Raw genomic sequence first — 11,329 nt, 5'->3', positions numbered from 1 at the left:
CTATTTTCTCAAAGACATTGTCCCCCAACCCGATCTACGGCTCCATATCAGCAGGAAAGTCAACTCTCAAAAACACCTTTATCCATTTTTAGGAGTTTGGCATCTTTGAATCTCTTCTAAAATCAGGAAACCGAAATTCCAGCTCTATCAGTTAAAAAACTTCTAAGATAAACATCTCTTTCTTATTTTTTGGAGAAAAAAATCAATTTTGAAGTCTCTGCACAGCATATTACCATTTGTTGTTGTTTTCCCTTGTTGTTTAGCATGAAAAAAATAATTTTTTGATTGAAAATGATGAAGAGGAACAGATTTTGTATGCAAAATCGTCAAACAAATTTTTTTTTGATAACTTGACTTTATCAATGAACTTTGGGGGTCTGGCAGGATTTTAGGGACTGGAAAGTAATTGTCCTATTTTTACTCCCAAAGTTTCTAAAAAAAAAAAAAAAACACTTTTACTTAAAAAAAAATCATTATACATTTTATTGTGTGGCCAAGGATACGATTCGCAATCAACTGATCCGCATTCCACTGAGATTTACAAACATTACTCTTTTCTACAAGAAACAACAACCAATTCCATTTGGATCTGTCGCCATTTTTATTTATTCTATCAGAGCCCGCCGGATGTTGTCTTAAAAAATAAATGTCTTAGTCCGACACTATTTGCTGAAAAATGCACATAGATTGGTCAAATAAGACATTTAAAACCAGATTCTGTTAGCGATTCCATCGGACAAGGTTTGTATTTATTCTATTTTCCTCATTGTTTTTTCTGAAATCCAACTTGATCTACTAGACAAAAGCTGAGTAGACTTAACGTTTCTTTCCTAAAGGATTTTTTTTTTATATATAAAGTACATGCTAAAATAAATGCTTAGTTCTGGGATTGCATTACCTTTGAAAGAAAATCCATTCTAATTGATTTAATTAGCCATAATTTATACTAAACTGAATAAATCATAAAATTCACTATCTTATTTCTTCCGTTGTAATTAGACTGATGATTTTCCCCAGGAATGGAACATAAACGTTTCTGTGTAGCATAATTTTCCTAGTTATATTTTCATACGACTAACAACTTACTTTCATACAACTTACATAATTTACACTTTTGAAATAAATACTGAAAATATATGATATACAAGATTCTTTCATAGTATGTGTATATACATGAAATTGTAATATATATATGTGTGTGTGTGTGTGTGTATATGTATATACTTATAGTAATATGTATATATATATGCAGTAATATATAAATACTTAGAGTAATATATATATATATATATATATATATATATATATATATATATATACATATTGACAATATATATATATATATACATATTGACAATATATATATATATATATATATATATATATACATACATATTGACAATATATATATATATACATATTGACAATATATATATATATATATATATATATATACATATTGACAATATATATATATACATATTGACAATGTATATATCTACATATTGACAATATATATATACATATTGACAATATATATATACATATTGACAATATATATATACATATTGACAATATATATATATATATATATATACATATTGACAATATATATATATATATATATATATATATACATATTGACAATATATATATATATATATATATACATATTGACAATATATATATATATACATATTGACAATATATATACAGTGATGATCATATTTATTGGCACGGTAAAATAAAAGTAAAATTTTGTCTAATAAATTCTAAAAAAGGGATTAAATTAAAGAAAATAACAAAGTATATTATGTATTTTTAACTGGCCTTTCCGATGCAGCAATCGGATTTTAGAAAAAATAAATAACAAAGGAACAACAAACATAATTGCAAAAAACCCTTGTTCAAAATTATTGGCACGATTTATTTAATAATCAATTGTATAGCCTTTGGCCTTGATTACCTTCCTCAGTCGCTTTTCATAGTTTACAACCAAGTTGTTGCACTCTTCAGTAGTAATTTTAGCCCACTCTTCCTGACAATAATCCTCCAATTGAATAAGATTCTTAGGCTTCCTTTGCATTACCCTCAATTTTAATGTTCTCCATAAATTTTCAATTGGATTAAGGTCTGGGCTTTGTGATGGCCACTCCAAAACATTAATATGATTGTCCTCAAGCCATTTCTTAGTCAGTTTAGCCGAATGCTTTGGGTCATTATCTTGCATGAACCACTAACGACGACCAAGTGAAAGCTCTTTAGCAGAGTCTTTCAGGTTTTCATCCAATATTTTAACATAATCTTCCTTTTTTATGCTACCTGTGACCTTAACAAGTCGCCCTGGTCCAGAGGCAGCAAAGGATCCCCAAAACATCAAACTGCCTCCACCGTGCTTCACTGTGGGTATGGTGTTCTTAGGCAGGAAAGCTTCGCCAGATTTTCTGTAAATATAAGACACTTTATTATGGCCAAATAACTCTATTTTCGTTTCGTCAGTCCATAGAACACGTTTCCAGAATGCAACATCTTTATCAATATGACGTTTTGCAAAGGCTAGCCTTGCTTTCAGGTGCATAGGCTTCAATAAGGGAGTCTTTCTCGGACGACATGCTTTTAAACCAGCTCTCTTCAAAACTCTACCAACTGTATGTCGAGATACATTTACTCCAGAGGTGCTCTGTTCATCAACAATCTCCCCAACAGAGATCCTTGGGTTTTGTTTTACTTGTCGAACAATTTTCCGTTCATCTCTTGGGGAAAGAATCCTTTTTCTCCCTCTACCCTCTAAACTCATAACGTGGCCTTGCGATTTGAACTTGTTTATTATGGCTCTAACAGTGGATTTGGGAAGGTTTAGCTTCTTTGAAATCTTATCATAGCCCTCCCCATTGGTATGGCATGCTACAACAAGCTTCCTGACGTCTTCGCTGTGTTCCTTAGTTTTAACCATGGCGATTGAAAATTATAATTTAGTCACTTATAATAGTTTAAATAAATCGCTATCTAAAAATTATCTGAAAAAAATTATTCACTGAATTAGCGTTAAACAAGCATAATATGGCTATAAAAAAGTTCAGAAAGCACGTAAACCGGAAATTGATTGATATTATACTGATACTAAAAGAAAAACAAAGCCGTGCCAATAATTTTGAACAAGGGTTTTTTGCAATTATGTTTGTTGTTCCTTTGTTATTTATTTTTTCTAAAATCCGATTGCTGCATCGGAAAGGCCAGTTAAAAATACATAATATACTTTGTTATTTTCTTTAATTTAATCCCTTTTTTAGAATTTATTAGACAAAATTTTACTTTTATTTTACCGTGCCAATAAATATGATCATCACTGTATATATACATATTGACAATATATATATATACATATTGACAATATATATATATACATATATATATATATATATATATATATATATATATATACATACTGAAAATATATATATGTGTGTATATATTTATATATATATATATTTATATATATATATGTATATATATACATACTGACAATATATATGTGTATATATACATACTGACAATATATATGTGTATATATATATACATACTGACAATATATATGTGTATATATATACATACTGACAATATATGTGTTTATATATATATACACATACTGACAATATATATGTGTATATATATACATACTGACAATATATATGTGTATATATATACATACTGACAATATATATGTGTATACATATACATACTGACAATATATATGTGTATATATATACATACTGACAATATATATGTATATATATATATATATATACTGACAATATATATGTATATATATATATATATATACTGACAATATATATGTATATATATATATACTGACAATATATATGTATATATATATATACTGACAATATATATGTATATATATATGTATATACTAACAATATATATGTATATATATATGTATATACTGACAATATATATGTATATATTTATATACATACTGACAATATATATATATATATACATACTGACAATATATATGTGTATGTATATATGTGTATGTATATATATATATATATATATATACATACTGACAGTGTATATATATGTACATACTGACAGTAATATATATATATATATACACACAACTGACAGTAATATGTATTTATATATATATATATATATATATATATATATATATCCACTTATCTTGTGCTTCCTTTTTAAAATTAAATGTTTTTAACTCTTTTTCAAGATGTCTTTTAACATGTTTTATTAATCATTTGTTCATATATATATATATATATATATATATATATATATATATATATATATATATATATATATATAAGAGCAAATAGTTAATAAAACATGTTAAAAACACTTTGAAAAAGAATTAAAAACATATTTAATCTGAAAAGGAAAAACTTAATAAGTGGATAGACCTTAATCCACGGAGTTTCGAAGAAATACTTTCCTTCTCATCAGAGGGTAGGAATTAGCGAAATGCGGGATCGGATTTTGCACATACTGACAGTAATACATATATATGTACATACTGATAGTAATATATATATATATATATATGTATATATATATATATATATATATATATATATATATATATATATGTATATATATATATATATATATATGTATATATAAATCTAAAAAAATCGGAAGATTAATTGCAATTTTATTTTATGATATTTACGCCATCTTTGATTCTAATTAATTTACTTAATGAGTTTTTATTCTTCTGATGAGTCAGGCTAGAAAATATGTGTAAAAATTAACATAATAATAATTATATGAATGTTTCTGTGCTACGAAATAGGTGTAATCAAGAATTGAACATTTTAACATGCTGAATGAAATAAACGGTAAGCTGGTCAATATCTTGGAATTTGGAATATAGACTTTTTGCCATTTATCTGTATTTGCTCTGTAGTTATAGTTAAGATACATCGAGCTTCATAAATAAAAGGGTTGATATAAATAAAGGGTGAAATACAACTGAATAAGCATATTTTCCCCATAAACAGATCTATACACACAGATAAGGTCTATAGGTTTGTAAAATTTGAAGATAGATTCCATCCCCAATCCCATATTTATTACACAGTCTATAATTATAATGTGCCTCAAATTTAACCAATAAAAATTTTCGCTGATGGTTGCTAAATTAAAATAAGGTGGACTAGAATTTCTCGAAGAAAAACGGATTTTCATCTGTTGCTTTATAGTAAATCATTTTGTAATTCATTTCTTCTTTAGCTTTCTTTTGACACTTAAATATATGATACATAAATGACTTCCTATAGTGTGACCCCCCCACCCTCTCACCTTTCACCCCAAAAAACGGGCGACCCCACCCATACCACCTAGAAATGTCACCCATGGAATCATTAATAAATCTCATAATCCTTTCTTCAAATAAACTTCAAACTATGCCTGCTGACTTGTCCACCAAGATTCAATCAGGAATATCCAACAGTCTTTGTTTCCTTGCCGTTCAATGATATGCACCAGTTGTGCACTTTTGTATTGGAAGCACATCTGCATAACCTGCGGTAACATTATCGATGACTTTAACGCGCTCTTCTCTTGCCACTGAGTTAGTCTCTCTGTTGTCGTTAGTGTTCATGTTTAAGAATATTTCATGGGTTAGAGTTAGAGTGTTTTAACAGGCTCTGAATTTGTGGTCCTACTCATAAATCATGGATAAGAGTTCTCGATTTTTTTAGTAGAATTCTGTATTTTTTGTTTGTTTGTTTGTTTTTGTTTGTTTTTTTTTTGTTTTTTTTTATTAAAAAAAAAAGCCAAATTGCTAAATTTTTAGTTCCTTATTTTTACACCCCCTCCCCGTTTGGCTCCATTCTATTTCTTTTTTTTTTTTCTCTTTCATTTTATGTTTCTTTGTCTTTTTCTATTTTTTTTCCTCTCTTCCTCTTTCCATCTCGTTTTGCCTTGCTTTAACCCTCCCCCACCCCCCAGTTAATTTTGCCATACTTCAAACAATTCATGCATATGGGGAGGTAATTGATTTTTGTTTCATCGATGACTCTCCTTTAACATATATCAGTCTAGATATAAAAGTATGAAAGAAAAAAGGTATTATAGATTAAAACCTTTCGCTAATTCATCCTCTTACTTCCCACCAACACCAATAGGATTTCACAGTTTTTTGATGATTACAAATGAACACTCTGATATCCTAGTTTGGGAAGGTCATCTTTATTTCAGATTTTTTTCCCATTGGTCATTCCCATTCCTGCTAAATGAGTTTTTGGTTAGAGTCAAGATTGTTTGCACTTTTTGACTTCCGGTTTCTGCTCTGGAGATGAGATGACAGTTACAAGCAACATATGGTTCCTTCTGATTAATGATTATCTTCCTCTCAGATAGTGTGAAATCTCCCTTTTTTCTCCTGTTAAGAATGGCTTTCTAGTCTGTTTGACCATATCTAATTATCCAATCAAATCGACAGCAGAAACTGTAAATTAAATAGAGCAAACAATCTTGACTATAACCAAAGTTTTTGAGTCTGAATATTGATGACATCGAAATTTTTTCTTGAAGCGAGTTTTGCATCATTAGCATTCATTTCATCTTTTCTTAAACTATTCAAATCATTTTTTCTTCTTCTTCATGAACCTGAAATATTAGCAAAATGCTCAATCATTATTAAAGATTTTTATGGGTATTTTCATTAGTGTCATTGGGGAGGAGGTAGAGACATTTTTTAATGGGGTGGGAGTCACACTGTAGTAAAGAAGAAGGTATTAGTGATTTAAAAAAAAAAAACCCAAAAGATTTAAAAAACAAAAACAAAAACAAAAAAAAGTAAAATTAAAAAAAAAAAATCAAGCATGAGGAAAACCGTTTTGGACTGTGGTCCTCATTGTGTTTGCTTTTATAAAATGAAAACGTATTGGCCAATTTACTACTCTGACCTTCTTCAGGTGCCTTTTGTAATACGATCTACACAGTAGACTATTCTGATTCTGCATCCACTGCCATCGGACACGCCTTGCATTGGTTAATGCATTATTTTTAATTTTCTCCACCCTTTTCATGTTTTTAATTTAACCTGACCTCCAAATTGAACTCTTATTCTTACATCTGTTTTTGAATATCTATTTTTAAATGTCTATATAGAAGAGACATCATTATTTACTGGATTGGATTGTTTTGTAACTCATTTCTGTAAAGTTTCAATGACTAAAATGAATGAGATTTGTATCGGGGGGGGGGGTATTATCAAGATAACACTAATAGCCCTTCAAAAATCCATAGATTTCAAAAGTTAGGTGTATGATCCATAAAAATAAAAAGTTCTGCAAAAATACATATTAACAGAAATCAATTGTTTATATTAACATAAAACGCTCTTTAATGTACCATCAGTCATGTTCTTTCAACTCGTAACGTGTTGATACAGCGGCCTAGAAACAAAATGGCCACTGAGTCTGGGTTTTATGAAAAAACCAAAATTGACAGAAGTCCTTACTCCACATACAAATTATAAAGCTAATTGTTTATAAAGAAAGTTTACTTCGCTTAAAAAGAGATTTTTTTTGTATTGAACGACAAAATCCATCTTTTGAACATTTCCATTACCAACCATCGATTGACTGTGAATAACAGTTCAATGTGCATGGTAAGTCACAGATTTCACACCTGCAAGAATTGGTTATTAACCAACGCTTTCCAATCTACTGAATCATTTCGAAATTGTCAGCCAGCTCCATGACTAGTTGGAATATTGTTATTTCATCAGTTTTCTGTAATACTATTAAAAAATAAATGAATATATATATATATATCTCGATGTAAAGCAAGTAAGCAAGTGTGCTCAATTATTAAGAAAAAAATTTAAAAATAAGAGTTTTTTTTTTTTCATTTTTATGTGTTACAGAAGAACAGGACAACATCGATACCATCGGCTTCCAATCCCTGTAATCCTATGCCTGACTCTTATCAGTCTTGTTTATATGTCACCCTAGAAAATGGTGGCTCATCATAGTACGCAAGCTGCTATTTTCCAGGGAGACGGACATAAACAGAAGCTGATCATTGTCATAAGAGACTAACTATAGGTCTCCTTTGTTTAGATTTGAAACTGATGGTACCAGTGTTTTTCTTATCTTTTGTTATATATATATATATATATATATATATATATATATATATTTTCTTTTGTTTTATTTTACTTCGGTCAAAGTTCTCAGAAGTAAAGGTGACCTCTTTCCCCGAGGCTAACACTTGAACTCTATATGAGATACATAGATATTCGAATGTTCCGTTAAAGTTCTCTTTTATCTCTCACTCACTGAGTTAATAAAGAAGTTGAGAACATAATTTTCCTCTCCCCAATTGACCATTTTAAAATGTAATAGTATATCTTTCTTTTTGGTCTCTTGGTTTTACTGGATCCCAGGACAAGAATTCATCTAGTCTGGTTGAGTATCCAGCTTTGTGTTGTTACTTGAGGTAACATCACTTGGAGAAGTTGCAGTATTCCTAATAAAAGTCATTGTTGGTTATTCATACCAAGGAGATCTAATCTGGGCCGCGAACATTATGTGCTTTTGGATATTTATTCAAGGTTTATTTATAGGGAAAAGTATCGGTGTACCAGGTTGTCCTGGCAAAACTCCTATACAGAGAGACCTTAAACACTTAAGGATAGTGTCTAGTAGGCATTCAAGTTCTAAACATGTATGCCTGCAAACAGTCTCGGCTGGTTCTAATAAAAAGCAGGGCAATATTGACAGCTGGTTTGGCTGCCTCCATACCCATCGTTACTATCTTCAAAGGAAGAAAATTAAAAAAAAAAAAAACTAAAAAAAAAAAAAAAGAAATAACATGGATACATGCAAACATATGCAAATCAGGTCTGAATTCTTATGTGGCTGTTTTTTCAAAATATATGTCTTTTTATTGACTGACATACATATTTGTTGGTTGAAAGAATGGTACTTGTACAGTTTAGTCAAGACATTAAAAAGTGAAAATATCGAAAAAAAAAAAAAAAAAGTTTAAATTGTACGTATCTGTTATGGAATGAAGTTCAACGAAAAAAAAAAATTTCACTTAATTTCATCAAGTAGTTTTTATTTTACAGCGAAAAAAACAATCTGTTATGATACCGAGCAAAAGGTTCGATTTTTAGGAAGAAAAGCTAGTTATTAAAGATGGGGAAGGAGTGTCGGCGCTTTACATGGAGTTATCTCTCGTGTCGTTTCTAAAATTCAAACAAAAATTTAAAACAAATCCAAGATGTCTGCCTTCAACGCGCTCTCATAAAAACATGTTTTTCCGCTGTAAAAAAAAAAAAAAAAAAAAAAAAAAAACTACTCGATCAAATTAAGTGAAATTTTTTTCCGGAGATCTTCATGTCAAAACGGATACGTACAATATAACGTTTTTACCCTGCAAGTCTTAGTACTAAAGTTTGGATCTTAAACTCTTAACCCCGAAGTTTTAATCTGAATGTCTTCATCCCAAATAATACAACCGAAATTCTCCACACCCCCCACTCTTCCAAACGTTAATCATTCGATCATTCGTTTTAATTCGCATGTCTTAATCCCCAATCACTGACCCAAAATCTTAATCACACATTCTTAATCCCTCACGTTTTTATGTTTTAACAAAACTTATTGCTATCAACTGCCCATATTTACTATTTAATAATTGCCTTATAATCTTTGGACTCTAAGTTTTGTTCAGAGATGTTAAACCAATTGCAGACTAGCAGACAAAAAAAAAAATAAAAGCACTCGGTAGTGCATATCTCCACCAATGCACATTCATTCAATCAACCACAAACCCAAACTCAAATATACATCATAATTGAAGGTGCCTGGAATTGTAACGTAAAAGAAAAAAAAAAAAAAGAAATAAAAAAATGCAGATGTGTTGAGGGAGATTGGTTCTAAAATCCTCTCTCCAGTAAAACCGGTATCTCTACTTATTTTACTGGATCCAAACAAACACATATAAATATGCTAGGATTTGTTTCTATCCTAATCCGTACATAAGAAATAAATGACTATTCCTTTAAAAAAAATTTTTTTTAACTTTTTTTTTTCCTGAAAACTGCCATATCTTGCAATATTAAAAAAAAAAAAAAAATGCTAAAAAATAATTCTTGGATCTGCACCATTTTCCAGATCTGCCACGCAATTTGAAGTGTTCTTCTGTAATCGTATGCTAAAAACGAAATAACTAGAATTGCACTCGGTAGGGTGTATCTTTCCACCAAAGCCCATCAGTCTTTTTTTTTTTAACTACCTATGCAAAGTCCTACAAGGCTGTGTGACCATAATATACGTTTATTGGATTTGCAGATGAAATCATTTTCTCCATTAAATATGTGGGATGAGACCGATGCTGCAAAAAGAGGCACATTTAATTATGCTATTAGATTTTACATGAATTCAAAACCTGCACATACAGGTGGCCACTACAATCAATATGAGATGATTTTTTTTATTTAATCAAAATCTATGCACTATTCCATAAGAAATATCTAAAAATTTCTTTAAAGAAAAGAAAACGGGTATTTTTAAGCTGTGTCCATTCACTATGCATGTTTGATAATGAAAATTATATTTCTAAACAATGCTATTTAAAATTTAAGTCTGACTGAATTTCAAAATTAAGTTTGACTTACAAACCAGAATGCTATTTCAAATTTAAACTGGCCATACAAATGAAAATGCTATTTCAAATTTATGTTTAACCTACAGAGTGTAGATGATAGAATGACAAATACTATTTCAAATCTATGCTGGAAAAATTAAATACGAAAATATTGTTTGAAATAATTCCCAAGCTCTTGAGTCAAAACAGACAAGTTGATATATTTTGCAATGGTAAAAAAAAAAAAAAAAAAAAAAAAAATGGATGCATAATTCATTTTATTGACATGTGTTCTGGATCTGACAAACAATTTAATGTGTTCTTCAATAGTATGAAAACCAAAATAACTACTGTCTGCACTAAGGCCTTTTTTCTTTCTTTCTTTTTTTTATCTCGTCAAAACTAACAGGGAACATGTGGTGTCCCACTTGGATTCAAGCAAATCTAATGGGACATATATGCCCCTTAAAACTATAATGATCTTTTTCATTTACTTTTTAGGATTTTTACTGTGCATTGTGGGAATTTTTGGGTGGGAGTTACTTACTTAACAGAAGTCCTGGGTTGTTGTTTTATTACTATTAAAGTTAGTTTTTTTCTTTTTTTAATAAATTCAATCATGATAGGATTGTCAGTTACTCCCCTATCCAAAATCACCCTCCAGCTATGAGGTAAAATA

Source organism: Euprymna scolopes, chromosome 2 (assembly GCF_053919585.1).
Source record: "Euprymna scolopes isolate OS-2025 chromosome 2, ASM5391958v1, whole genome shotgun sequence".
In the NCBI taxonomy this organism is placed as follows: domain Eukaryota; kingdom Metazoa; phylum Mollusca; class Cephalopoda; order Sepiida; family Sepiolidae; genus Euprymna; species Euprymna scolopes.
The sequence above is the reverse complement of the archived record's forward strand: the minus strand, read 5'-3'. Positions refer to the sequence as shown.